Raw genomic sequence first — 25,440 nt, forward strand, 5'->3', positions numbered from 1 at the left:
TATTTACGTGTCTGAAGGATATTTTAATATTTCTTTTAAATTTCTTCAGAATTTAATTTCACAGTTTCTCTTTGTTTTACTTTTTGAACATGTTCCCTCACCTCCTGATTCTGGTTTTCGTCATCCTCTCCCTTATTCTCAACATACTTATTGCCTGCCTTTGACTTTCATTTCAGTTTCACACTTATCCCTTTTTTCATTTATGGTGTTTCATAATTGGCTAATTGATTCTTGTTTTGTGGAATTTATTTCTCCTGAAGTAGAGTGATCACCTTTTTACATATTTTCCACTGCTGATCTATCTTTGTTCATCAATATTTTGTTCCAGTTTTCTTCACAACTTCCAATTTCATCCCCCCCAAAGTCAGCTTTTTACAATTAATTTTTTTTTGCCTTTTCTTAGTTACATCTTTCTCAAACATTACCTTAAACTATATTCTGTTCTGACTGATATTCCAATGTGTTTCTCCGAAATCTCCAACTTTTATCTGCTCTGGTGCATTTTATATTGCTTGATCCATCAGTGATTCCTCTCTTGTTGGGCTTCTTATGTACTGGGGAGGAAAGATGTCCGGAACACAGGGAAACTGCTCCATTCCCTTTTATCCCCTTTTCCTTCCTCTTCTTGCCAGATTATTTGCTATGAAATATTCCATGATTACGATGCTATGAATTTAACTTGTTTCATAGCTTTGTATATTTTCCTTTCGATCTCTTCCACTATTAGGTGGTCTGTAGAATAACCTTTGTTACATTATTTAACCTGACTGGATCCACATTCCTCTGAGGTATCTATGTCCTATATGGAAATGTCTTTATAAGATCAGCAGCAATTGCTTGCCAATTACTCAAATGTTTAAGATAAATTTGGAAACTGACCAAATAGCTTCAGTTCCAAAGACAGGTTGTCAGAAATAAGGAAAAACAAGGTCCAGAAGATTTACAGAGTGGAGCACATTGCAGGTATATGAACATTAGATATAGGAGCAGGAGTAGGCCACTCGGCCATTGGAACTTGCTCCACCAGTTCATATGTTTTTGGCTGATCTGTTACCTTCATTCCACCTTCACACACCATCTCCATATCCCTTAATCCCTCATTGTCTAAAAATCAATCAATCTCTGCTTTCAATATACTCAATGTCTGAGCATCCACAGCCCTCTGGGGTAGAGAATTCCAGATCCAAAACCCTTTGGGGGAAGAAATTCCTCCTCATCTTAGTCCTATGTGGTTGACCCTTATTCAGAGACTGTGTCTCCTAGTTCTAGACTCTGCAGCTAGTGTATATACTTCAGCAGGTGGATATGTCACTGCAAGATGAAACGTGATAAAATGAGTTTATGAAGAGGACTGGGTGAGATGGGAGGCAGAGCTGCTTCCGAGTACTGAAGCAAAGGCAATTTCCCCTCCAGTTTAACAGCAAAATCTTGCCGGACTCGAAGCCACTGATGAGGCCTGGTACATTCACAGATCATTTAAAAAACTGGGAGTGTAGATGCTGCTTCAGCTCATACAGTATATTCAGTATGGAATAATATATCTTCGAATGTATTCAGAATACAGGCTGGGATTGTGTGTATATTGTGTTGGGACAGTTGGGAGATGGTGGTGTGGTGGTATTGTCATTGGATTAGTAACCCAGAGACCCGGGCTATTGCTCTGGGGACATGGTTTCGAATCCCACCACGACAGATCATGGAATCTGAATTTAATTAATAAAAAAATCTGGAATTAAAAGCTAGTCTAATGATGACCACCATTGTCGATTGTTGTTGAGAGAGACTAAGAGACAGAGGCAGAAATAGTGAGAGGAAATGAGGTGAGAAAGACAAAGTGAAAGAGAGAGAAGTAATAGAGGCAGAGAGATGAGAGGCCTTTCTCTATTATTAGGGATAAGCCTCTTCTGAAGCCGCCAGAGCAATTAGTTTCCCGCTAGCTATCCGAACTAAGCCTTTAATCATCAAGAACACTTCAAAATATCACCCATTAATCTTCTATCGTCAAGGAGATGCAATGCTAGTCTGTAAAACCTATCCTTATTATTTAAACCTTTCAACCCGATGTTCATTCTGGTGAATTTGTGTTTCACCCCCTCCAAAACTAAAACATCATTCTTCAGGTGTGGGGTCTAGAACTGTATGTACTGCTCTCAATGGAGTATTCCACTGACCCATGTGGATGTAATTCATCCAGTTCCAAGAGTTTATTTTCTCTAATATTTCCTGGTATCCCATCCTTTCTATTCTATATATTTTAATATCTACTTGGAATGCTGTCTAGTCCACATTGTTAGTCCAGCTGGTAAAAATTGAGGTAAACTAATTCTCTAATATTTCTGCCATACCTCTGTCATTATCTGTGAGTTGTTCTTGTACATCCTTCAGTGACTCTGTCCCTATTCTGAATGACCTTTTGTTATCTATATGTGTCTGTATGATACTTTACTTTTGCTTTTCATATTCCTTGACTATTTATATTTGCTGCTCTTCTTTGCCTTCATAATTTTTTGACTTCATTCCTAATCTCTTTGATTTAGTTTTTCATCGTTTGCTCATTTTTGCCAATGTATTTAGTACATGATTTTTACTTTAGTTTCAATTTTGTACTTATCCCTTTATTCGTCCATAATGATTCATAAAAGGCCAGTCTGTTATTTTATCATGGAGTATATTTCTCCTGAAGTCTATGATTCCCCCGCACTGTTCTCTCTGTTTGTTAATATTCTGTTCCAGTTGAATCTTCACTAGTTGCATTCTCAATCCCCAATAATCAGCTTTTTCTAATCTATTTTTGGCTTTTCTTACTTATATTGATCTGAATCATTGCCTTAAACCTTATTATGTTGTGATTGATATTGGCTCAATTTTCACTTAAGTTTGCTTTTCATATTTGCTCTGATTTATTTTCAACGACTAGATCCATCACCACTGCCTTGGTGGATTTCCGATCTGCTGGGTAGGAATTGCTGAGAAGTTGTGGTACACGTTGGCACCAACAACATAGCAAGGACAGGGATTGAGGTCCTACGTCAGATTTTCAGGAGCTAGGGAGGAAGTTGAAGAGTAGAACCTCGAGCTTAGTAATCTCTGGATTACTCCCAGTGCCACGTGTTAGTGAGAGTAGAAATAAGAAGATTCGGAGGATCAATGCGTGGCTTACGCACAAACACACAAATTAGGAGCAGGAGTAGGCCACTCGGCCCCTCGAGCCTGCTCCTCTGATTGTAACCTCAACCCCACATTCCTGCCTACCCCCGATAACCTTTCACCCCTTGCTTATCAATAATCTATCTACCTCAGCCTTAACATTATTCAAAGACTCAGCTTTCACCGTCTTTTGAAGAAGAGAGTTCCAAAGACTCACAACCCTCTGATTTCTGTCTTAAATGGGCAACTCCTTATTTTTAAATAGTGACCCCAAGTTATAAATTATCCCACAAGAGGAAACATCATGGCTTGAGATATAGTATAGGAAGCAGGGCTTCAGATTCTTGGGGCATTGGGACCAGTTCCAGGGCAGAAGGCACCTGGACAAAAGAGACAGGTTGCACCTGAACAGTAATGGGATCACAATCGTTGCAGGGAGATTCAGTAGTGTGGTTGGGAGAGTTTAAACTAAATTGACGGGGTGGGCACCAGTACATGGAAGTAGAAAAAGGAATAAGGTGCACAATGTGAGAGAGCGTTAGACTGGACTAGAGAAGTTCTGTATTAGATTGCAGCGGACTGAGAAGGAATGCAAAGGATCATAGGATCAGAGAAGTAGGAGTAGGTCATTTGGCCTGTTGAGCCTGCTCTGTCATTCAAACTGATCATGGCTAATCATCTAACTCTACACCATTTTCCCCCAATATTCCCATATCCCTTGATATCATTAGTATTCAGAAATCTGTTTTGAACATGCTGAACGACTGAGTTTCCACAGCCCTCTGGGGGAGAGAATTCCAGATTCACCACCCTCTGAGTAAAGAAATTCCTCCTCATCTCAGTCTGAAATGACCTACCCCTTATTCTGAGACTGTGTCCCCTTCTTCTCGACACACCAGCCAGAGGAAACATCCTATCCACATCTACCCTGTCACAACCTGTTAGAATTTTCTAAGTTTCAATGAGATCACCTCTCATTCTCTGAAATTCCGGAGAACACAGGCCCAGTTTCTGCAATCTCTCTTCATAAAACAATCCCACCATCCCAGGGATTAGTCTGGTGAACCTCCATTGCACACCCTCGATGGCTAGTATATCCTTCCTTTAGATAAGGAGACCAAAACTGTACACAATACTCCAGACAGGATGACAATGCACGTGTGAAAATGCAAAAAGTATGGTGAAAAATGTTGGTAAACTCCAAGCACAAATAGCAGTATGGGAATATGATGTAATGGCAATGGCAGAAATGTGGCTTAAAAATGGTGAGGACTGGGCACTGAATATACAAGGACATAAAGTGTTCAGAAAAGACAGAAAAGGAACAAAAAGGAGGTGGGGTGACAGTCCTTATTCGGGAAGGCATTGTACTGTTGAAAAGAGAGGAAACCCTTGAAGGGGCAAGGACTAAATCCATTTGCTTAGAGCTGAGAAGCAAAATGTGTAAGATCACAGTATTGGGGGTATTCTATAGGCCTCTATATTGATAGAGAGAAATAGAGGAACAAATCTGCAGGGAATTCACAGAGATGTGCAAGAACTATAGAGTGGTGATATTGGAGGACTTTAATTGTCCAAATATCGATTGGGATAATTCTGGAGTCAAAGTTAAGAAGGGGGAGGAATTTCTGAAATGTGTTCAGGAGAATTTCCTTGACCAGTCTGTTCTCAGCCCAACTAGAAAGGAGGTATTGCTGGATCTGGTGCTGGGAAATGAGGTGGACAAAGTGGACCAAGTATCAGTGGGGGAACACTTGGGTAGAGTGATCATCACATCATAAGGTTTAGACTAGTAACGTGGAAAAACAAGGAACTAAATAAGCTAGAACGTCTAGATTGGAAGAGAATTAATTTTAATGTGATGAGAAGGGATCAAACCTAAGGAACCAAAAACTGACAGGAAGCACTGTATCGGAACAATGGGATATCTTGAAGGAAGAGATGCTTCAGGTACAGGCTAGATACATTCCAACAAGGGCGATAGGTAGGGGAACCAAAAAAAGGCTCCCTGGATGACGAGGGAGATAGAGATTATGATGAAACAAAAAAAAGGGTGTGTGGTGCATGTCAGGTGAATTCTTCAAGTGAGAATCAGGCCATTTACAATGGGTTGAGAGGAGAGGTGCAGCGGAAAATAAGACTGTCAAAGAGAGAATGTGAGAATAGGATGGCAGTCAACATAAAAGGGAACCCAAAATCTTTTACCAGCATGTAAACAGTAAGTGAGTAGTAAGATGTGAAGTGGGGCCTATTAGGGACAAAGTGGGTAATATATGCTGAGAGGAGCTGGGCAATATTTATATACTTAATGAGTACTTTGTAACTCTGTTCACGAAGGCAGTGCAATCTGACAAAATATCAGTGGAAGCAGAGAAGGTAGAGGTACTGGATAGGGTAAATATTGAGCGGGGGGGAGGAGGGGGGGGGGAGTACTAAAAAGGCTGGCTATGCTTCAGGTAAATAAGTCCCCTGATCCAGATGGCTTGCATCCCAGGTTACTAAAGGAAATGGGGATGGAGATAGCAGAAGGGTTTGCATAATCTTCCAATCTTCACTGGATATGGAGGAGGTGCTAGAGGACTGGAGAGTGGAAAATGTGACATCCTTATTCAAGAAAGGTATTAAGGTCAGTCCTAGCAACTACAGGCCAGTTAGTTTAACATCAGTGGTGGGTAAGGTTTTCGATACAATAATTAGGGAGGAAATCAACTGAAACTTGGAGAGGTTTGAGTTAATTAAGGATAACCAGAACGGATTTGTAAAAGGCAGATCAGATTCAATCTCAATGATTTTTTTGATGAAGTAACAGCGAAGGTTGATGAGGGAATGTGGTGGATGTTGTTTGTATGGATTTTAATAAAGTGTTTGATAATGTACACATAAAAGGCTAGTTAAAAACACTGAAGCTCAGGGAATAGGAGGGTCAGTGTCCAATTGGATAAAAATATTGGCTTAAGGACAGAAAACAGCGACTTGCAGTAAATGGTTGTTTTTCAGACTGGAGAATGGTAGACAGTGGTGTTTCCCAGGAGTCAGTTCTGGAACGACTGCTTTTTTTTGCTAAATATAAATGATTTGCATCTTTTAATGCAGAGTAGAATTTTGAAATTTGCTGATGACACCAAATTTGGAGATGTGGCAATCTTTAAGGATGACATGAACCACCTGCAACAGGACATAGACAGGCCAGCAGAATGGGCTGACAGGTGGCAGATGGAATTTAATACTAACAAGTGTGAAGTGATGCATCTTGGCAGAAGGAATAAGGAGAGACAATATAGACTTAATAGCACAGTTTTAAAGAGCGCAGGAAGAGGGACCAGGGAGTGGACATATTGAGAGATTGGTTAGCAAAGCATATGGGATCTTGAGCTTCATAAATAGAGGCATTGAGTACAAAAGCAGGGAAGTTATGCTAAACCTTTATAAAGCACTGGTTAGGCCCCAACTGGAGAATTGTGTCCATTTCTGGTCACCACACTTTAGGAAGGATGTGAAAGTCCTGGAGAGGATGCAGAGGAGATTTACCAGAATGGTCCCAGGGATGGGGGATTTTATTTACAGGTTAGGTTGGAAAAGCTGGGGTTGTTCTGCTGAGAGGAAAGGAGATTGAGGAGAGATTTAATAGAGGTGTACAAGATTATACGAGTTAAGCTCGGCTCAAATCAAAGGCCAAGCCTGATGGCAGATGGTGAAATGCTCCCAGTATCTGGTTACACTCTCACCTCAGCAAAATCCTGGACTAACGGGATTCTCAGTAAAGATCCTCACCTTTCCAGTTATTGTTGATGATTCCTGTTTTCTCCCGTCTCCAACACCGAGGCTCTTGGTTCCAGCAGAACTGCTCTGGGGATCCGGTGACATTTCTCCAATCCCAGTTAGTGTGGCAATGATTCAACTTCTCTCTCTCTCTCCACCTTCCTGAGATATTCCACACGCCAAGAAACTATCAATAGAAAAATGATTCATATTAATCCCAGAACCTGTAACTGGAATACAATGGGACTGTTTTTATAATTATGATTGTATTTCATATCAATTTATTTGCAATTAATGAGTTGTCTTGAATTTTTAACTTGTTATTAAATTGGTCTTTTCTGTCCTTTGTCCTGTTTATCAGGACTGAACTCACTGGCAATGTCAGCTGTCACACCAGCTCCTCCCACACCGACATCCCAGTGATGGGGCGTAACCAGGGGCAGGAACCTGTCAGAAGCCAATCACACAGCACCCAGCAATGATGTCACAAAGCAGCCAGAGCCCCTCCCACTCAAGGTGTCACAGGATCACATGACCAGGCTCTGCTCCTGGTGTGCAATCTCACTGGACATGAACATCAATCAGTCCCGTCTCCAACCCCACTCCCATCATAGAATGGTTGCAGCACAGGAGGAGGCCATTCCGTTTGTCATGTCCATGCCAGCTCTCTGCAAGAACAACTCAGCTGGTTCCATTCCAATGCCCTGTCCCCATAAATCTGCATTTTTTTCCTCTTCAGGTTCTTATCCAATTCCCTTTTGAAAGTCCTGACTGTACCTGCCACCACCACTCTCAGGCAGTGAATTCCACTTCCTAACCACTCGAAGTGCGATAAAGGTTTTTCCTCAACTCGCAGTTGGTTCTTTTGCCAGGGTCCTCTTGTTCTCTTCCACCAACAGGACCAGTTTCTCTCTATCTACTCTGCCGAGACCTCTCATGATCTTGAACACCTCCATCAAATCTCCTCTCAACCTTCTCTCCCACAAGGAGAACAGCCCCAGCTTCTCCAATCTATCCACGTAACTGAATTCCCTCACCCCTTAAACCATTTTTGTAAATCTTTTCTGCAACCTCTTCCTAATGTGCGGTGCCCAGAATTGGACATAATACTCCAGTTGAGGCCGAACCAGTATTTTATAAAGGTTCATCGTAACATCCTTGCCTTTGTACTCCATGCCTCTATTTAGAAAGCCCTGGTTCCCATATGTTTTTGAACCTCTTTCTCAATCTGTGCTTGTCATCATCAATCATTTATGCACATATACCCCCAGGTCGCTCTGTTCCTGCACCCTCTTCAGAATTGTATCATTTATTTTATATTGCCTCTTCTCGTTCTTCCTAAAAACATATACCACTTCACAAAATCACAGAATCACCAAATTGTTCGAGTGCAGAGGAGGCCATTCGGCCCATCGTGTCTGCACCGGCTCTCTGAATGAGTAATTAACCTAATACCATTCCCCTGCCTTCTCCCCGTAACCCTGTACATTCTTTCTTTTCAGTTAACAGTCTAATTCCCTTCTGAATGCCTCGATTGAACCTGCCTCCACCATTCTCTCAGGCAGTGCATTCCAGATCCTAACCATTCGCTGTGTGAAAATGTTTTTCCTCATGTCACTTTTGCTTCTTTTACCAATTACTTTAAATTTGTGCCCTCTCGTTCTCCAATCTTTCATGAGTGGGAACAGTTTTTTCCTACCCACTCTGTCCAGACCCCTCATGATTTTAAATGCTTCTATCAAATCACCTCTCAGCCTTCACTTCTCCATGGAAAACAGTCCCAACGTCTCCAATCTGTCTGCATACCTGAAGTTCCTCATCCCTGGAACCATTCTCCTGAATCTTTTCTGTACTTTCTCCAAAGCCTTAACATCTTTCCTAAAGTGCAGTGCCCAGAATTGGACACAATACTCCAGCTGAGGACAAACGAGTGTCTTACACAAGTTTACCATAACCTCCTTGCTCTTGTACTCTATGCCCCTAATTAATAAAGCCCAGGATACTGTATGCTTTATTTCCCACTCTTTCAACCTGTCCTGCCACCTTCAATGACTTATGCACATATATACCGAGGTCCCTCTGCTCTTTATGATCAGCCTGATCATACTGAATGCCGGTGCAGGCTCGAAGGGCCGAATGGCCTACTCCTATTTTTCTATGTTTCTGTATTGTCTCTCCATGTTCTTCCTACCAAAATGAATCACTTCACATTTCTCCGCATTGAACTTCATCTGCTACTTGTCTGCCCATTCCACCAACTTGTCTTTGTCCTTTTCAAGTTCCCTTTTATTCCATTAGCTATAATTTTACTGACAAGTCTGCTGTGTGGCACTGTATCAAATGCCTTCAGTCTTCTCTGTATGAAATGTCATCTGCCACATGCCTGCCCATTCCACCAGCCTGTCTATGTCCTCTTGAAGTCTATCACAGTCCTCAAAGTTCACAATGCTTCCAATTTTTGTGTCATTTGCAAATTTTCAAATTATGCCTTGCACACCCAAGTCTCGGTCATTAATATATATCATGAATTATAGAGTGATATGGCACTGGAGATGTCCATTCAGCCCATCGTGCCTGTGCTGGCTCTTTGAAAGAACTTTCCAATCAGTTATACACACCTGTTATTTCCACGTTGGCTGCAATTTTTTCAACTTTAATTATTCGTCCAATTCCCTTTTGACAGTTATTATTGAATCTGCTTCCACCACCTCTTCAGACAGAACATTCCAGATCATAATAATTCACTGTGTAAATTACCATTTCCTCATGTTCCTTCTTGTTATTTTGCTAATTACTTTCAATGTGTGTCCTCTGGTTCCTGACATTCCTGCCATCAGAAACAATTTCTCCTTATTTACTCTTTCAAAACCATTCATGATTGTGAACAACTCTATCAAATATTCCCTTAACCTTCTCTGCTATAATGAAAACCACCCCAGTTTCTCTAATCTTTCCACATAACTAGGATTATATTGGATACACAGCACAGAAACAGGCCATTCGGCCCAGCCAGTCCATGCCAGCGGTTATGCTCCACTCGAGCCTCCTCCTGTCTTTCCTCATGTAAATCTATCATTACCCTCTATTCCCTTCTCCCTCCTATGATTCCCATTAAATGCATCTACACTATTTGCTTCACCCTCTCCCTGTGGTAGCGAGTTCCACATTCTCACCACTCTCTGGGTAAAGAAGTTTCTTCTATTGGATTTCTTGGTGACGATCTTATATTGATGGCGTCGAGTGATGTACTTCGCCACAAGAGGAAACATTCTCTCTGGATCCACTATATCACAACCTTCCATCATTTTAAAGACCTCTATTAGGCCACCCCTCAACCTCCCTTTTTGCAAACGAAAAGAGACCCAGTCTGTTCATCCTTTCCTGACATGTTTACCCACACATAAGAAAATGGCAGATTTGTTGAATAATAACTTTATGTCAGTCTTCACAGTAGAGGAAGATGATAATGTACCTGACATTCCAGGGAAATTGATGATGAATCAGGGACTGGGAGTCACTGAAGTAAATGAGTGTACCGAAGGCTCGAGTTCCTGATCATCTGGATCTCTGGCAGCAGGTCGTCCATCTTCAATGTGTGTGATGGGTGTGACAGGAGAGGGGCATTCTGATCAGTCAGGAACTCCCAGACTAACTGAGAGAGAGGCTGCAATCAGAAACATACAATGAGGGATATCCAACTAGAGTGCACTGAGCCCCACATAGCACAGGAAGATCCCAGGCTCCATCCCCAGCTCATGCTGAAGGAGCTTCTCTCACTCAGTCTGGTACAGAACCCCATACACAGAGCACAGGAAGATCCCAGGATCCATTCCCAGCCTGTGCTATGTGACATGCTCAAAGCTGGTGTGGTACCAAAGCCCAAACACAGAGCACAGGAAGATCCCAGGCGCTATCCCCGCCTTGTGCTGAGTGATCTGACTCCAGGGGGATTGAACAGTTGCTGCAGCTCCTTCACTGGCAGGACTGGGGAACTGCAGCGTGACATGTTTACATCGGATTCTCCCACTGGCAACCCTGAGCTGGCGATTAATACTCGGACGACGCGGGGATTCCCAGCCCTAAACGCCTTCCTTCTTCTGGAGCCCCGTAGCTGGATCATAAACCTGGCCAAGGCTGGGAGACTGAAATCCCCGCCAAAACACAGCCACCCGCTGCCGCTCTGCCCAGTGTTTGATCAGTCCGCGATAATCCCCGCCCTCGAGACATGAGGAGGCCAATCAGAGCGGACGGTTAGAGACCGACACGGCCCCAACCAATGGCAAGGGACTACAATGTGACCGACATCTTCTGCAACGAATAAATTTATTGTATTGTCTGAGTGACAGCTGCTTTACCCAATCGACGTGCAGTCTTTCCGCCTCCGCCGTGCAACATGTCTCGACACAGCAGAAGCGGCGTGTCAAATTCCGACCAATCCTAGCGCGGCTTTGCTCAGCTCAGCACCGCCTCTCAATGCGTGTGACCAACAGCTCAGTGAACCAATCGGTAAGCAGAATTGCTGCACACTAACCAATCAAAGAAGAGCGTTGCTGCTCAATTCCTGTAGTGTTCCTCCCCGTTCAGTGTCATTGCATCCACTTGGCTGAACGTCATTACGTCATGGCGCTCTGACGGGCAATTCCGACCAGTTAGCTGCTGATGCTGGAGGCGGGGCAAAGGTGCTTAAAGCGAGGCTGCACAGAGAATTACTGTTGTACAACCATATTTCACTGTTGTCAATTGCAGCACGAGCTGAACTGCGGGAAATCAGTGAATGAGAGGAGAGGCACCCGGGGGAAAGGGAGGTGAAGGAAGACAGTGAGGTAGAGAGACGGAGAGGGTTGGAGATGGAATTCCAGAGTTTAGGGCCGAGGCAGCGGAAGGTGCCACCAATGATGGAGCAATTAAAATCAGGGATGTTCAAGAGGGCAGAATTAGAGCAGCAGAGATACCTCAGAGGGTTGAGGGGGTGGAGGAGATTACAGAGATAGGGAGGGAGCGAGGTCATGGAGTGATTTGAAAACAAGGATGAGAATTTTAAAATCAAGACGTTGCTTGACCGGGAGACAATGTAGTTCAGTGAACACAGGGGTGATTGCAGAATGGGAACTGGAGTGAATTCAGGTTAGTTTTAGATGAGTTTTAGTTTCTGCAGGGTGAAAATGGGAGGCTGGCCAGGAGTGCATTGGAATAGTCAAGTCTAGAGATAACAAAAGCATGGATGAGGATTTCAGCAGCTGATGAAGGTTTTAGTTGCAGATAAGTTGAGACAGAATCAACGATGTGTGACATTACATAGCTGCAAATAGACAGTCTCCGTGATAGAGCAGATAGGTGGTCGGAAGCTGATCTCAGGGTCAAATGGGATGCCAATGTTACAACAGTTTGGTTCAGCCTCAGACAGTGACCAATGAGAGGGATGGAGTCAATGATTAGGGAATGGAATTTGTGGCAGGGACCCAAGACAATGACTTTGGTCTTCCGAATATTTATTTGATGGAATTTTCAGCTCATCCGTTGCTGCATTTCAGACAAGCAATGTGACAAATCAGAGACAGTGGAGGGTTGAGAGGTGGTGGTGAGGTCGAGCTGGGTGTTATCAGCGCAGATGTGGAAACTGACAATATGTTTATGGACGATGTTTCCGCGGGGAAGCATGGAGATGGGAAATAGAAGGAAGTCAAGGAAAGCTCCTTGAGAGATTGTAGAGCTAACAGTGGGAGAGCAGGAAGAGAAGCCATTGCAGGTGATTCTCCAGCTATGACTGGAAAGATAAGAATGGAAGTAAGCAAGGTCAGTCCCACCCAGCTGGACAATGTGGGAAAGGAGTTGGAGGAGGCCGGTGTGGTCAACCATGTCAAAAGGTGCAGACAGGTTGAGAAGGATGAGGATGGGTAGACTGCCTTTGTCACAGTCACATAGGATGTCATTAATGACTTGATGAGAACCGTTTCAGTATATTGACAGGGGCAGAAACCTGATTGGAGGGATTCAAACACGGAGTTCTGGGAAAGGTGGGCACGGATTTGGGAGAAGGACTTTGGAGAGGAAAGGGAGGCTGGAGATTGGGCAGTAATTTTCCAGGACAGTGTGGTCAAGGGTGGAATATTTAAGGAGTGTGTGATGATGATAGATTAGAAGGTGAGGGAGACACTTCCTCCTATAAGATGCTCCATAAAACCTACCTCTTTGACCAAGCTTTCAGTCACCTGTCCTAATATCTACTTATGTGACTCGGTATCTAATTTTGCCTGATCATCGCTCCTGTGAAACACTTTGTAATGTTTTACTATATGAAGACACTCCATCATTGCCAGTTGTTGTTGGTTATAGATATGTGTGTCAATATGGGAGAGTTTCAATTCGGTATCCACAGCAGATAATTTATTGGTTGACATGTACACTTCAAATCAGCATTGATATAATTTAAAATATTAAGTATGAGCTTATCATAAGACTTATCTAAAACTCACCACAATAGAAATATAAATCCAAGCAGCATTGTGTAATATAAGGCAGCAGGTGTACAATATATCTGGGTAGACTTATCTCTCGGAATAACATCTATCTGCAATATTGTATTGATAAGCTAACATTATTAGTGGTAACTATAGAGATGTGAGTGTGTGAAATTTAATGCAACATATCTATACATTGAAATGGAGGACCTAATATTTCAGAAAACAAGTATAACTTTAAACAGTAGATAAATAATTTGAAACCATGTATATATTAAAAGGGTTTGTACCTATTTAAGTAGCTTCTTCCAACCAAAAGCAACCACATTTACACAGCATATTGTTACGGACGGTTGTGAAGGAATGTGGGTGGTTCCCACTGTTCACCACCCAACTGACTGCAATCGTGTTTAGTTAAAAATGATGCTTTAGCTACTGAGTATCTTTTTGGTCAAAAAATAGACAAATGGCAGATTTTCTTGTTGGTTAAAAAAATAACTATTTTTACACAATTCCTGAAATGGTCACAACTTCACTCACACACATACTCAGTCACACACACATAAACAAGAATAGATAGATAGAGAGAAAAGGGTAGGAGTTAGTTCAAACTGAGGTAGGTATTCATGGTTAACTGTAAACATGTTGAAAATTCTCAGGAGACCAGTCTCTTTTAAAGGTGCAGGCCTGGGTATATGCAGTCTTGACTTGTTGAGGTATTGCAGATTTCTAGAGGGTAAGACTTCAGACTGGAGCTGGTGGTCATTTTCAGTTCCCTGCTGCAGCAAGTTGAAGGGTAGACTTGGCAGCAGGACATCTTCTTGCTTGGCTGGAACTGTTTCCACAGTCCCTGGCCTGACTGCTTTCTGAAGGTGTTTGCTTGATCTCTGTCTCTCTCTCCAGACATTTACCTTTCAAGATAAAAGTTTATCACATTAGAGTTTCTGTTAGGAAACACATGACCTGTCCCCTGTTGTGACCACAAAATGGGTCAGGATGTGATAGCGATTGCTATCGATTGATGTTTAAATGGCTAGCATTCTGTGAAGATGTTGCTACTTTACACCTTATTCATCTTGGTTTGAGTTGTGAGTCTGATTGTCTCCAGCATCCTCTGTTAGTCTATTCACATCAATCATAGTCATTAATATGCCTTGGCTCCTTTCAATTTCACAGGGGTTTTCCACAGAGTTATTTCAGACAAGGCTAATGAGCTTCATCTTTGCAGTTGAGTTTGTGGATTTCCAGTACAGGAGCGGTCACGTGGTCACTACTCCATTTTGACTGTGTTTCAAGTGTTCAAGTTCCTGTGATGTATTTTAACAGCTGACTTTTAAACTTCATGATTCCTCCATTTCATTGTTTATTTCATCACGGCTCCTTCCGTGCAGGACAATATCCATCATTTAAACCAGCATGTGTCCATCAATCGATATCATTTTTCAAAATACTTGTTCCAGTGTTTCTTCCTCTTTTCATCCCCATGTTCAAGGTCACAGGACACTGACCAGTTAGATGGGAACAGGAGAGATCAGATGAGTTTAAAATGGGATTTAATCTTCAGTCCCTCCATATCCTGCTCTTTCACCCAACTCAGTTAGTAACTCTCTCTACTCTAAGGCAGGAGGCTGTGGGTTCAAGGCCCACTTCAGAGACTTGAGCCCCATAATCCAGGCTGACACTCCCTAATGCCAGTACGGAGGGAGTGCTGCACTGTCAGAGGTGCTGTCATTCAGATGAGACATTAAACCCGAGGGCCCCATTTACCCCCTCAGGTGAATGTAAAGGATGGCATCTAATGGAAGAAGGGCAGTGAAGTTCTCCCTGGTGCCCTTGGTTGATGTTTATTCTTCAAATAACACCCCAAACAGATTACCTGTTGTTTTATATCATTGCTACTTATGGAAGCTTGCTGTGCATACATTGGTTGCCATGTTTCCGACAACAGTGACTGCAGTTCAGAAGTACATCATTGGCTGTAAAGCTCTTTGGGATAGAGTCATAGAGTTATACAGCACAGAAACAGGCCCTTCGGCCCATCGTGTCCATGCCGGCCAGCAAGCACCTATCTACTCTAATCCCATTTTCCAGCACTTGGCCCGTAGCCTTGTATGCTATGGCGTTTCAAATGTTCATCTAAATACTTCTTAAATGTTGTGAGGGTTCCTGCCTCTACCACCCCTTCAGGCAGTGTGTTCCAGATGCCAACCACTTTCTGGGTGAAAAGATCTTTCCTCAAATCCCCTCTAAACCTCCTGCCCCTTACCTTAAATCTATGTCCACTGGTTATTGACCCCTCTGCTCAGGGAAAATGTTTCTTCCTACATACCCTATCTGCCCCTCATAATTTTGTATACCTCAATCAGGTCCCCCCTCAGCCTTCTCTGCTCTAAGGAAAACAACCCTAGCCTATCCAGTCTCTCTTCATAGCTGAAATGCTCCAGCCCAGGCAACATCCTGGTGAATCTCCTCTGCACCCTCTCCAGTGCAATCACATCCTTCCTATAGTGTGGTGACCACTGTACACAGTACTCCAGCTGTGGCCTAACTAGTGTTTTATACAGCTCCATCATAACCTCCCTGCTCTTATATTCTATACCTCAGCTAATGAAGGCAAGTATCCCGTAAGCCTTCCTAACCACCTTATCTACCTGTGCTGCTGCCTTCAGTGATCTATGGACAAGTAGACCAAGGTCCCTCTGACCCTCTGTACCACCTCGGGTCCTACCGTCCATTGTATATTCCCTTGCCATGTTAGTCCTCCCAAAATGCATCACCTCACACTTCTCAGGATTAAATTCCATTTTCCACTGCTCTGCCCATCTTCCCAGTCCATCTATTCTCAGGTAGTAAAGGGTGCTATAGAAATGCAAGTTCTTCCTTTCATTTATAGAAAGATTTAGAGCACAGAAAGAGGACATTTGGCCCATCATGTCAATGCCAGCCATAAAAGAGCTTTCCATTCTAATCCCACCTTCCAGCTCTTGGTCTGTAGTCCTGTAGGTTACAGCACCTCAACGATATTTCTAAGTATTTTCTCACTGTTCTGATGGTTTCTGCCTCCAGCAACCTTTCAGACAGTGACTTCCAGATCCCCACCATCCTCGGGGTGAAAAATTCACCACCTCTCATTCTTCTACCATTTACATTAAATCTATGCCCCCTGGTTATTAACATCCCTGCTAAGGGAAATAGGTCCTTCCTATCTACTCTGTCTAGGCCCCTCATAATTAATACACCTCAATTAAATCTCCCCTCAGCCTTCTCGGTTCTACAGAAAACAACCCCAGCCAATCCAATCTTTCCTCACAGTTAAAATTCTCCATTCCTGGCAACATGCTCATAAATCTCCTCTGCACCCTATCGACTGCAATCACATCCTTCCTGTAATACAGTGACCAGAACTGTACACTGTTCTCTAGCTGCTGTCGAACGAATGTTTTATACAGTTTTCTCGCATAACCTCCCTACTCAGCTAATAAGAGTAAGTATCCCTTATGCCTTCGTGACCACCTTATCCACCTGTCCATCCACCTTCATGTATCTGAAGACAAACACTCCAGGGTCCCCCTGTTCCTATACACTTCTCAGAATTGCACCATTTATTCTGTATTCCCTGGTGTTGTTTGCCCTCCCCAAATGCTTAATTCACACTTCTCTAGACTGAATTCCATTCACCACTTTTCTGCCCACCTGACCACTTCATTGATATCTTCCTGTGGTCTACAGTTTTCTTTCTCACTATCAATCACAAGGCCAATTATTGTATCATCTGCAAAATTCTTAATCATTGGTATGTTGGCCTTCATAGCGAGAGGATTCAAGTACAGGAGCAAGGATGTCTTACTGCAATTATATAAGGCCTTGGTGAGACCATATCTGGAGTATTGTGTGCTGTTTTGGTCTCCTTATCTGAGGAAGGATGTTCTTGCTATGGAGGGAGTGCAGCGAAGGTTCACCAGACTGATTCCTGGGATGGCAGGACTGATGTATGAAGAGAGATTGGGTCGATTAGGCTTGTATTCACTAGAGTTTAGAAGAATGAGAGGGGATCTCATAGAAACCTACAAAATTCTATCAGGACTGGACAGACTAGATGCAGGAAGGATGTTCCCGATGGTGGGGGATTCCTGGACCAGGGGTCACAGTCTAAGGATAAGGGGTAAGCCATTTAGGACTGAGATGAGGAGAGATTTCTTCACCCAGAGAGTGGTGAACCTGTGGAATTCTCTAACACAGAAAGCAATTGAGACCAAATCATTAAATATATTCAGGAAAGAGTTAGATATAGTTCTTAGGGCTAAAGTGATACGGGGAGAAAGTGGGAGCTGGGTACTGAGTTTTGATGAAAGCCATGATCATATTGAATGGCGGAGCAGGCTCGAAGGGCCGAATGGCCTACTCCTGCTCCTATTTTTCTATGTTTCTATTCTATGTTTATTTAAATCTAAATCATCAATATATACCTCAAACAGTAAGGGGCCCAGTCCTGAGTCCTGTGGAACCTCACTAGAAACAACCTATCAGTCATAAAAAGACACCCATCGACCCTTTGCTTCCTGCCACTGAGTCAATTTTGTATCCAACTTTGCTCTGGATCCCAATGGGCTTTTGCTTTCATGACCAGTCTGCCATGTGGGACCTTATCAAAAGCCTTGCGTAAATTCATGTCGAGTATATCAAATGCACTACCTTCATCAACACATCTTGTTACCTCCTCAAAGAATTCAACCGAGTTAGTCAGACACAACCTTCCCTTAACTAATGGTCCTTGATTAAACTGTTCTCGATGATGGTTCATACCATCTCTCTGAATTATTTACAATAATTTTCCCACTACCGAGGTTAAGCTGACTGGCTGTAATTACTCAGTCTATCCCTTCCTCCCTTTTTATATAATGGTAAAACTTTAGTGGTCCCCCACTTCACCGGCACCATGCCTGCAGCCAGAGAAAATTAGAAAATGATGGTCAGAGCCTCTGCTATTTCACCCCTTTCACCTGAAAACTACACGTGATCTTTCCTCTGAACTTATTCAACAGCCTCTCACCATGTAAGGTGAACTGTTAACAGGGAAACCTAGAGTAAAACAATGGGAGGCTATTAAAGAAGTATTGAGTACAATAGGTATCAAATACAGAACCCTAAAGAGAATGAAGAGGGGACAGAATCCCAGATCTTAAAACAGTGATGTTGAAGGAATTGTGATCTATGTTCAAATAGAACCATTGAAAAATTATAGCATAGAAGGAGGCCATTCAGCTCATCATGTTTGTGCTGGCTGAAAAAACTAGCTGCTCAATCTGATCTAAAACTTGAATGTAGGAGAATAAAACAGAACTTTGCCCAGGGATGAAAGAGGAATAATGGGGAAAAGAAGATGTTTGTACTAAAAAAGGAATAGAATCTTCCCCACTCTCGAGTTTGAGTGGCTGGTTTTGGTGTTTATGGAGTGCATAACATGGTCGTACTTTACCTTTACAGACATCGGACATTTATCTGGAGGCTGGAGACTTCTGACTGCTGTTTTTATTCACACCCACATATCTAACAAATTCCTGTGGGTGAAAATGTCTATTTACTATTTTAGAGCTGCTTCAATTTGTTGCCAGTCCCTCTCAGGAGACCCGATCAGAGGGGAGCAGCCACAAGGGTTACTGACAGTTTCCTCATGTCCCCTTTCAAATGGTTCCCACCTGGAGAAACATTAACTGGGAGGCAGGGTTAGTCCCCTCGCCCTCATTTCCATGTTATTACAATGTCTCTCCATGTTGTAGACACAGATGCTCCACCCACTTCCCTAGGACAAGCTTCGAGAATCCCGGTGCTGGAGGGACTGCAGTCTGAGGCTCCACCCGAGCAGACAGGAGCGGTGGGATGGATCAGTGAGCAGACAGGAGCGGCGGGATGGATCAGTGAGCAGGCAGGAGCGGTGGGATGGAGCAGCAAGCTGACAGGATCGGCAGGTTGGAGCAGTGAGCAGACAGGAGCAGCGGGATGGAGCAGCAAGCAGACAGGAGCGGCGGGATGGAGCAGCGAGCAGTCAGGAGTGGCAGGCTGGAGCAGGGAGCAGTCAGGAGCGGCGGGATGGAGCAGCGAGCAGACAGGAGCGGCGGGATGGAGCAGGGAGCAGTCAGGAGCGGTGGAATGGATTAGCGAGCAGACAGGAGCGGCAGGATGGAACAGTGAGCAGTCAGGAGCGGTGGGATGGAGCAGGGAGCAGTCAGGAGCGGTGGGATGGAGCAGCGAGCAGACAGGAGCAGCAGGATGGAGCAGGGAGCAGGCAGGAGCGGCGGGATGGAGCAGGGAGCAGTCAGGAGCGGCGGGATGGAGCAGGGAGCAGTCAGGAGCGGTGGGATGGAGCAGGGAGCAGTCAGGAGCGGTGGGATGGAGCAGGGAGCAGTCAGGAGCGGCGGGATGGAGCAGCGAGCACAGGAGCGGTGGGATGGAGCAGCGAGCACAGGAGCGATGGGATGGAGCAGGGAGCAGTCAGGAGCAGTGGGATGGAGCAGCGAGCACAGGAGCGGTGGGATGGAGCAGGGAGCAGTCAGGAGCGGTGGGATGGAGCAGGGAGCAGTCAGGAGCAGTGGGATGGAGCAACGAGCACAGGAGCGGCGGGATGGATCAGCGAGCAGACAGGAGCGGCGGGATGGATCAGCGAGCAGACAGGAGAGGCGGGATGGAGCAGCGAGCAGTCAGGAGCGGCGGGATGGAGCAGCAAGCACACGTCTACAGCCGGAAGCAGCGACTGAGGCGACGAGTGCGGAAGGGAGTGGGTTAAGGTTGGGGGAATCAGGCGGGAATCGCGGCCATTGACGGGTCGGCAACACTCGGACGTCATCTCGTTGACGTCATTACGTGGTGACGCTGCAGAAACTCCCCCTTTATGATCATATTCTGATGTTACACCTGCAGAAACAAGCCTTATGTTACCTTACATTGTTTATAAACCGAATAAATAATGTTCAGCTAGAAATAGATTTTATACCTTGAAATGCTCTGCCTGGATGATTTTCTGATGATAATTCAGCCCATGAGCTGATTTTGATCTGATTTTACATTTCAAATTTACTTCGTGCAGGAACAAAAAGGTGAAAAGTGATTTGAGAATTTGAGAAAAGATCTCTTCATCTCCATCAAATTTAATTTTATAGTGAACTGAATGGTGTGCTCCAATTCCCATTCCTTATATTTATATGTGTTTATTTTCCCTTGTGTGCCTGTTCCTGGTCCCTGCTCTCACTGATCAGTAATTTAGCAGGCTGTTCTCATACATGACTGTTAATATCATTACTGCTCTGACATTGTCCTATTGTAACACTCACGTTGCTGGGGGATTTCTTCACTTTGTTATTAATAACCTGTGGTAATTGTTCCTCACTGGGCACCTTTTCTGGGCTGCATAGTTTGGACTTTCCCCTGTCGGTTCTCAGCCACATTCCTCCCGCATTCCCCCCAACCACCTCACCCTCCGTCAGTCGAAGGTCGGCACCATTCTAGTTATTTAAGTTTTACATTTTGTGTTTGATGCTCTCAGATCCGGCGTCTAGTGGGTGAAAATCACTGCAAATACTGAAAGGCAACATGGAGACGCGAGCGTCTGGAGTAGGAGTGGATTCTCAGGAGGACAAACTGAAGAGGTTGGTGCTGTGAGGAATGATCATTTCCATCTTGGACTGGAGAACGGGATGAATTGCAGTTATAGTGAACGGATGGGTTGATTCTTTGGTTTTGAAGCTAAAATCTAATCCGAATTCTCTTTCTTAGCGCTGCACCCATCCTGGGCCCTAAGCCCTCAAGGTTAGAAGTTGACGGTAAAAGTTGGGGAGTATATTGATCTCATACTATTCAGTTTAATTACTGGTGAAAGGTGAGATACTCTGGGAGAAAACCAGCTCGTTTATTGTCATGTTTTCCTTTTGTTTCATAGTTAACATTTTGTCATCACAATGTCTTGTTCGGCATCTGTTTCAAATTATAGACACCAAATCGGTTAAATGTTGCAGTTCTCAAGTATTATATTGAAGAGAGTTTTTCCAATGAAGAAAAGAAAACGCTTTTGACACAGATGTGCAGAGAAATGCAGCACAGAAAAACACAAAAAAGAATTCAGACTGACAATCCAGGCGATCTGTTTTGTCTCATTCCTTTGAAGTTAATTTCACCATAATCGTTATGAGAAGGAAATGGGTTTGGAGTGGGGGGATGTGGGAGAGTAATTGTTAAATTAATCTCTGCACAAAATATGGAGGAAACATTCCTGACTGAAACCTAACACACCTGGTGCAATGACGTGCGTTCAGGTTCAACACCGGTTTTACAATCCGTCTGATTACACATTCCAGGTATTTCAAGATAAATATAGAGTTCAGAACTTATAACAAGACATGAAATATAGGAGCACAATGTAACACTTTAAAACTGGGGTTATATTATTTCTAGATTTTATGCTCCATTAATCTTTGAAATCTTTAACTCTGCTTCTCTTCAAGATTACATTTGGTCTCGATTCCTTCTGTGTTGCCCAGGGAGCGTGAATTAGACTATATTCTCTATCCTCTATATTGATCTCCGTTCCATTTACACAAAGTGGGACAAGGTAAAAGACAGAGTGGTGATCTGATGAGAGGAGCTCAAAGTTATGAAGAGCTTGGATCAGAAAAATCATGACAAAAACTATTTTCACTTCTTGGCAGGAACGCATCAGTTTAACTTCATCACAAAAGAACCTGATAATAGGTTTAGATTTTTATTGTCTATCCTGTGAGTTCCCAGGATTTTCCTTATCTTTGTAATGTAACAGAGTGACACGACATTTATATTGTTTTATGTATAATTGTCACAGTGACTGAGTTTTAATAAACCAAATAAACAGTGGTTGTAACTTAGATAGCTACAGTTGTTTCATGTTTTGGAAAATAATAAGATTGCATGTCTCATGGTAAAAGTGCTGTAAATATTTTATTACTGCAATAAAACTGTCAATATTTTCTCATCAAACAAGGGAGTTAAAATGTTCCAGATAATATTTTAAATGTTCCAGAATATATTTCCTGTTCCTACGCTGGGGCTGTTGGATTGCCTGGTGAGTAGAGGACGATTGGAGCAAGAGAAACACACCGCTAATGAACTCATCTGAATTTATGCCCATTTAACTGCCTGAAAAATAGCATTTGGCAGAATCCCTTTTGGATATTTACCATCTCCTGCCCAGCTTCTTGTATTCACGATGTTCGATGATTCAACAGCCCAAGGCACACCACTGGGGAAATCTGTCACTGTCCTTTCTGTATGTCAACAAGAGCAATTTGTTGTGATCTGAAAATGATATTAATGATATTAATTGACCCGAAGCTTCGTGAAATTAAATAATTCATCACTAAAATTCAAAAAGCAGCCAAGCAGATATGTAGCTGAGCAAATCACACAAACAATCAGATTCTTGAACTGAGTGAACTGGTTCATCCATCAAGCAAACTACTTGCAGCAAACTGAACAATCAGACCAATAGTGTGTTAAAAAAGGGAGAACAGTATTTCTTTGAGTGAAGCTGAATTGAACCTATTGTATACAATGACAACATTAAAGCAGCCGATACAAAGGTAAATTCTTCAAAAATGCCGCGCAAATTTACTTCTACATTTAATTCTTTCCAAACCTGGATTGGTTTTATGTAAATATTTGACCAGTTAGAAATTGGTGTAAACAGAATAAGTTAGTTCTTTACCTTTACTTTCTGGACATTAAATACTCATTGAGATTATGTCAGGCTTTGTAAAGAGCTTTAAATGGTAAACATAAACATTTACCCTCACATTTCTCTTTGAGTCTCTCCAAATCTGTTGACAGCTCTGCTGGCCACAGTTCCGCCAGGGCAAATAGAGAACTTGATTTTCAGTAGTATATTAAACAGCAGGAACAATATGCCTCTGTAGAGTGGTTGGACAGATCCAATCTAAACGGCAGATAATTGTGTATGATATGAGACCAATCCGGGGTGGGTGGGTGGGGAGATAAATTTAACGCATTCCGATTAATTTAATTTATTTACCTTAATCATCCGGGTAAAGGGATATTTGATAATATTCTTTAACTCATCTCTGAACTTGGTCTGTGCCACTGCATAAATAACCGTGTTGGTGCAGGAACTCAAACGCTGGAGCATGAATCCGGTCTGTTCCATGATGGTGAAAGGGTCATTGTAATCACTTTGGTCAAATTGATTTTCCGTAAATTGTACAGAAATCTGACAGATGGAGATTAGAATCCATAACAAGATAAAACTGCCGGAAATAGCGAGCAGTAATATGATGGACTTTCTGCGGCTCTCTATCTCTGGATCTTTGCTCTTTTCCCGGAATCCCCTCCTGACTCTATTGGTCACTACAATGTGTCTGATGGTCAGAGCATTGAAGAACAAAATTAAGAAAAATGCAGCAAGTGGGGTTAAAATACTGTCAAGCCACAAGTAAACCATCCAAACAGGCAAAATATAGAATGCAGATTTTACAATACAGAACCATGGTATGTTATCAATCATTATTCCAGGTTCATTTACAAAGTAAAATGGAATATTTTGTAAAACGGAAAGTGCACACACCGCTGCTATAACGACAAGTGCAGTTTTTTCTGTGCAGTATTTGTTTCTCAGTTTCTGGTAACAGATGGATACAAAGCGATCAAAGCTGAAAGCGACTGTTAACCAGACAGAACAATCAATGGAAATAAAACTGAAGGTGAATGTAAGACTACAGATGGAGGTGTAATCCAGAAATGAATTTGTGAAATACATCTCCTTAATCTCATACAGAATTACATCAAATATTAGGACCAGTAGATCTGCTGTTGTCATGGCCACCATATAACGACTGATACATTTGGAGAGACCGCATTTTCCACGGGAGAGAATCACAATTGTTAATAAATTAGCTGCAATAAAGATAGGAAAAGAGAAATTAATGATTCTATTCACAATGAGAGGATTAATAGATTGATAAAATATATTAATTGTGGTGCATCTTTTTTCTGTCAGTCAACTCATTCCTTTTTTATTTATCTCTCAGCTTCTGTCATCCACCTTTTTTCTGTCTCTGATATATAATTTCCTCTTTGGGTTTAGCTGATGTATTTGGAGAGTTCGCCTATTGGAGAAATTCAATTGGAATTATGTTGTTAACATCCAGTTTTATGAATTCTGCTAATAGCAGAACTCCAGATGGGAATTTACACAGGTCTCGGGGCACATTTGTAATAGAAGCAGGAAGTGCTTTTCTCAAATTGAAAGAAGTGGGAACAATTAAAGACTGCCGTAATGGGAGAGAACATTTCCGAAGTTATCTATAAAATTTCAGATGTTTTGTTTTACAATGCTGAAGAATTAAGGCACTAGGAGGAGACAGGAGGCTTTGAAAGGAAAAGGTAACCCACGAGGCAGCCATGAGTTGGCCACCAAGTAATGCAGAAGACAAGCACCTGCTCAATAGTTTAATGGCAGCTGAAGTGATGAAGCAAGTGGCGGCTGTAATTGAGGTGACCCTCTGTGACCTTTGTGTCCATTGATGAAAAATACCCAATCAGTCACATGACAGTGAAAATGCATCATGTCTGTGATGATGTGGGGCTATGTTCTCCGTCACAGCTGACCATTGTTCTTCAATGTCCTAGCCTGAGCGAGAATGCACACTATCTTCAGATGCTTTAGCAGCTCAGCATCTGCACCTCTGAGAGCCAAGACAATAAGAAGCCAATTCGCAAAGACATTTGTCAGGCAGTTGGGTCAGGGTTTACCAAACCGTTTGGTGGAATTTGACTGGTGAGGCCAGTTAGGGAAAAGCAACAGTCAGTCATCTTGACATGTCTTATTTTATGCAGCGTCACAATGTCACTGAAACCTTAAGAGAAGCATCTAAAACTATGAATAGGTGTCCGCATCTGTTAGCAATACCATTGGGTCAGTTGTCCCAGCTTCATTTGAGAAAAAAAACCTAACTTCCATCAGCACTAATCATTTGTAAAAGTGAGATATTTTCACTTCTGTATGTGAATACAACACACCAGATACCAGTGGGTGGGGCAG

The 25,440-nt window shown here is 42.8% G+C and overlaps 1 long non-coding RNA gene across 2 annotated transcripts in view; it reads right to left on the bottom strand.

The window, feature by feature from the left end:
• The window catches only part of LOC137345654 (uncharacterized), a 43,472-nt gene extending 32,359 nt beyond the window's left edge, over positions 1-11,113 (bottom strand). For both annotated transcript variants that reach the window (XR_010968596.1, XR_010968595.1), the window contains exons 1-2: positions 10,379-11,113; positions 6,919-7,093 (exon numbers count right to left, since the gene is read on the bottom strand). This is a non-coding gene — a long non-coding RNA (uncharacterized lncRNA). The remainder of the gene's footprint in view (positions 1-6,918; positions 7,094-10,378) is intronic.
• Between the last annotated feature and the right edge of the window lie 14,327 nt (positions 11,114-25,440).

The sequence above is a fragment of the Heterodontus francisci genome, chromosome 29, assembly GCF_036365525.1.
Source record: "Heterodontus francisci isolate sHetFra1 chromosome 29, sHetFra1.hap1, whole genome shotgun sequence".
Classification (NCBI taxonomy): Eukaryota; Metazoa; Chordata; class Chondrichthyes; order Heterodontiformes; family Heterodontidae; genus Heterodontus; species Heterodontus francisci.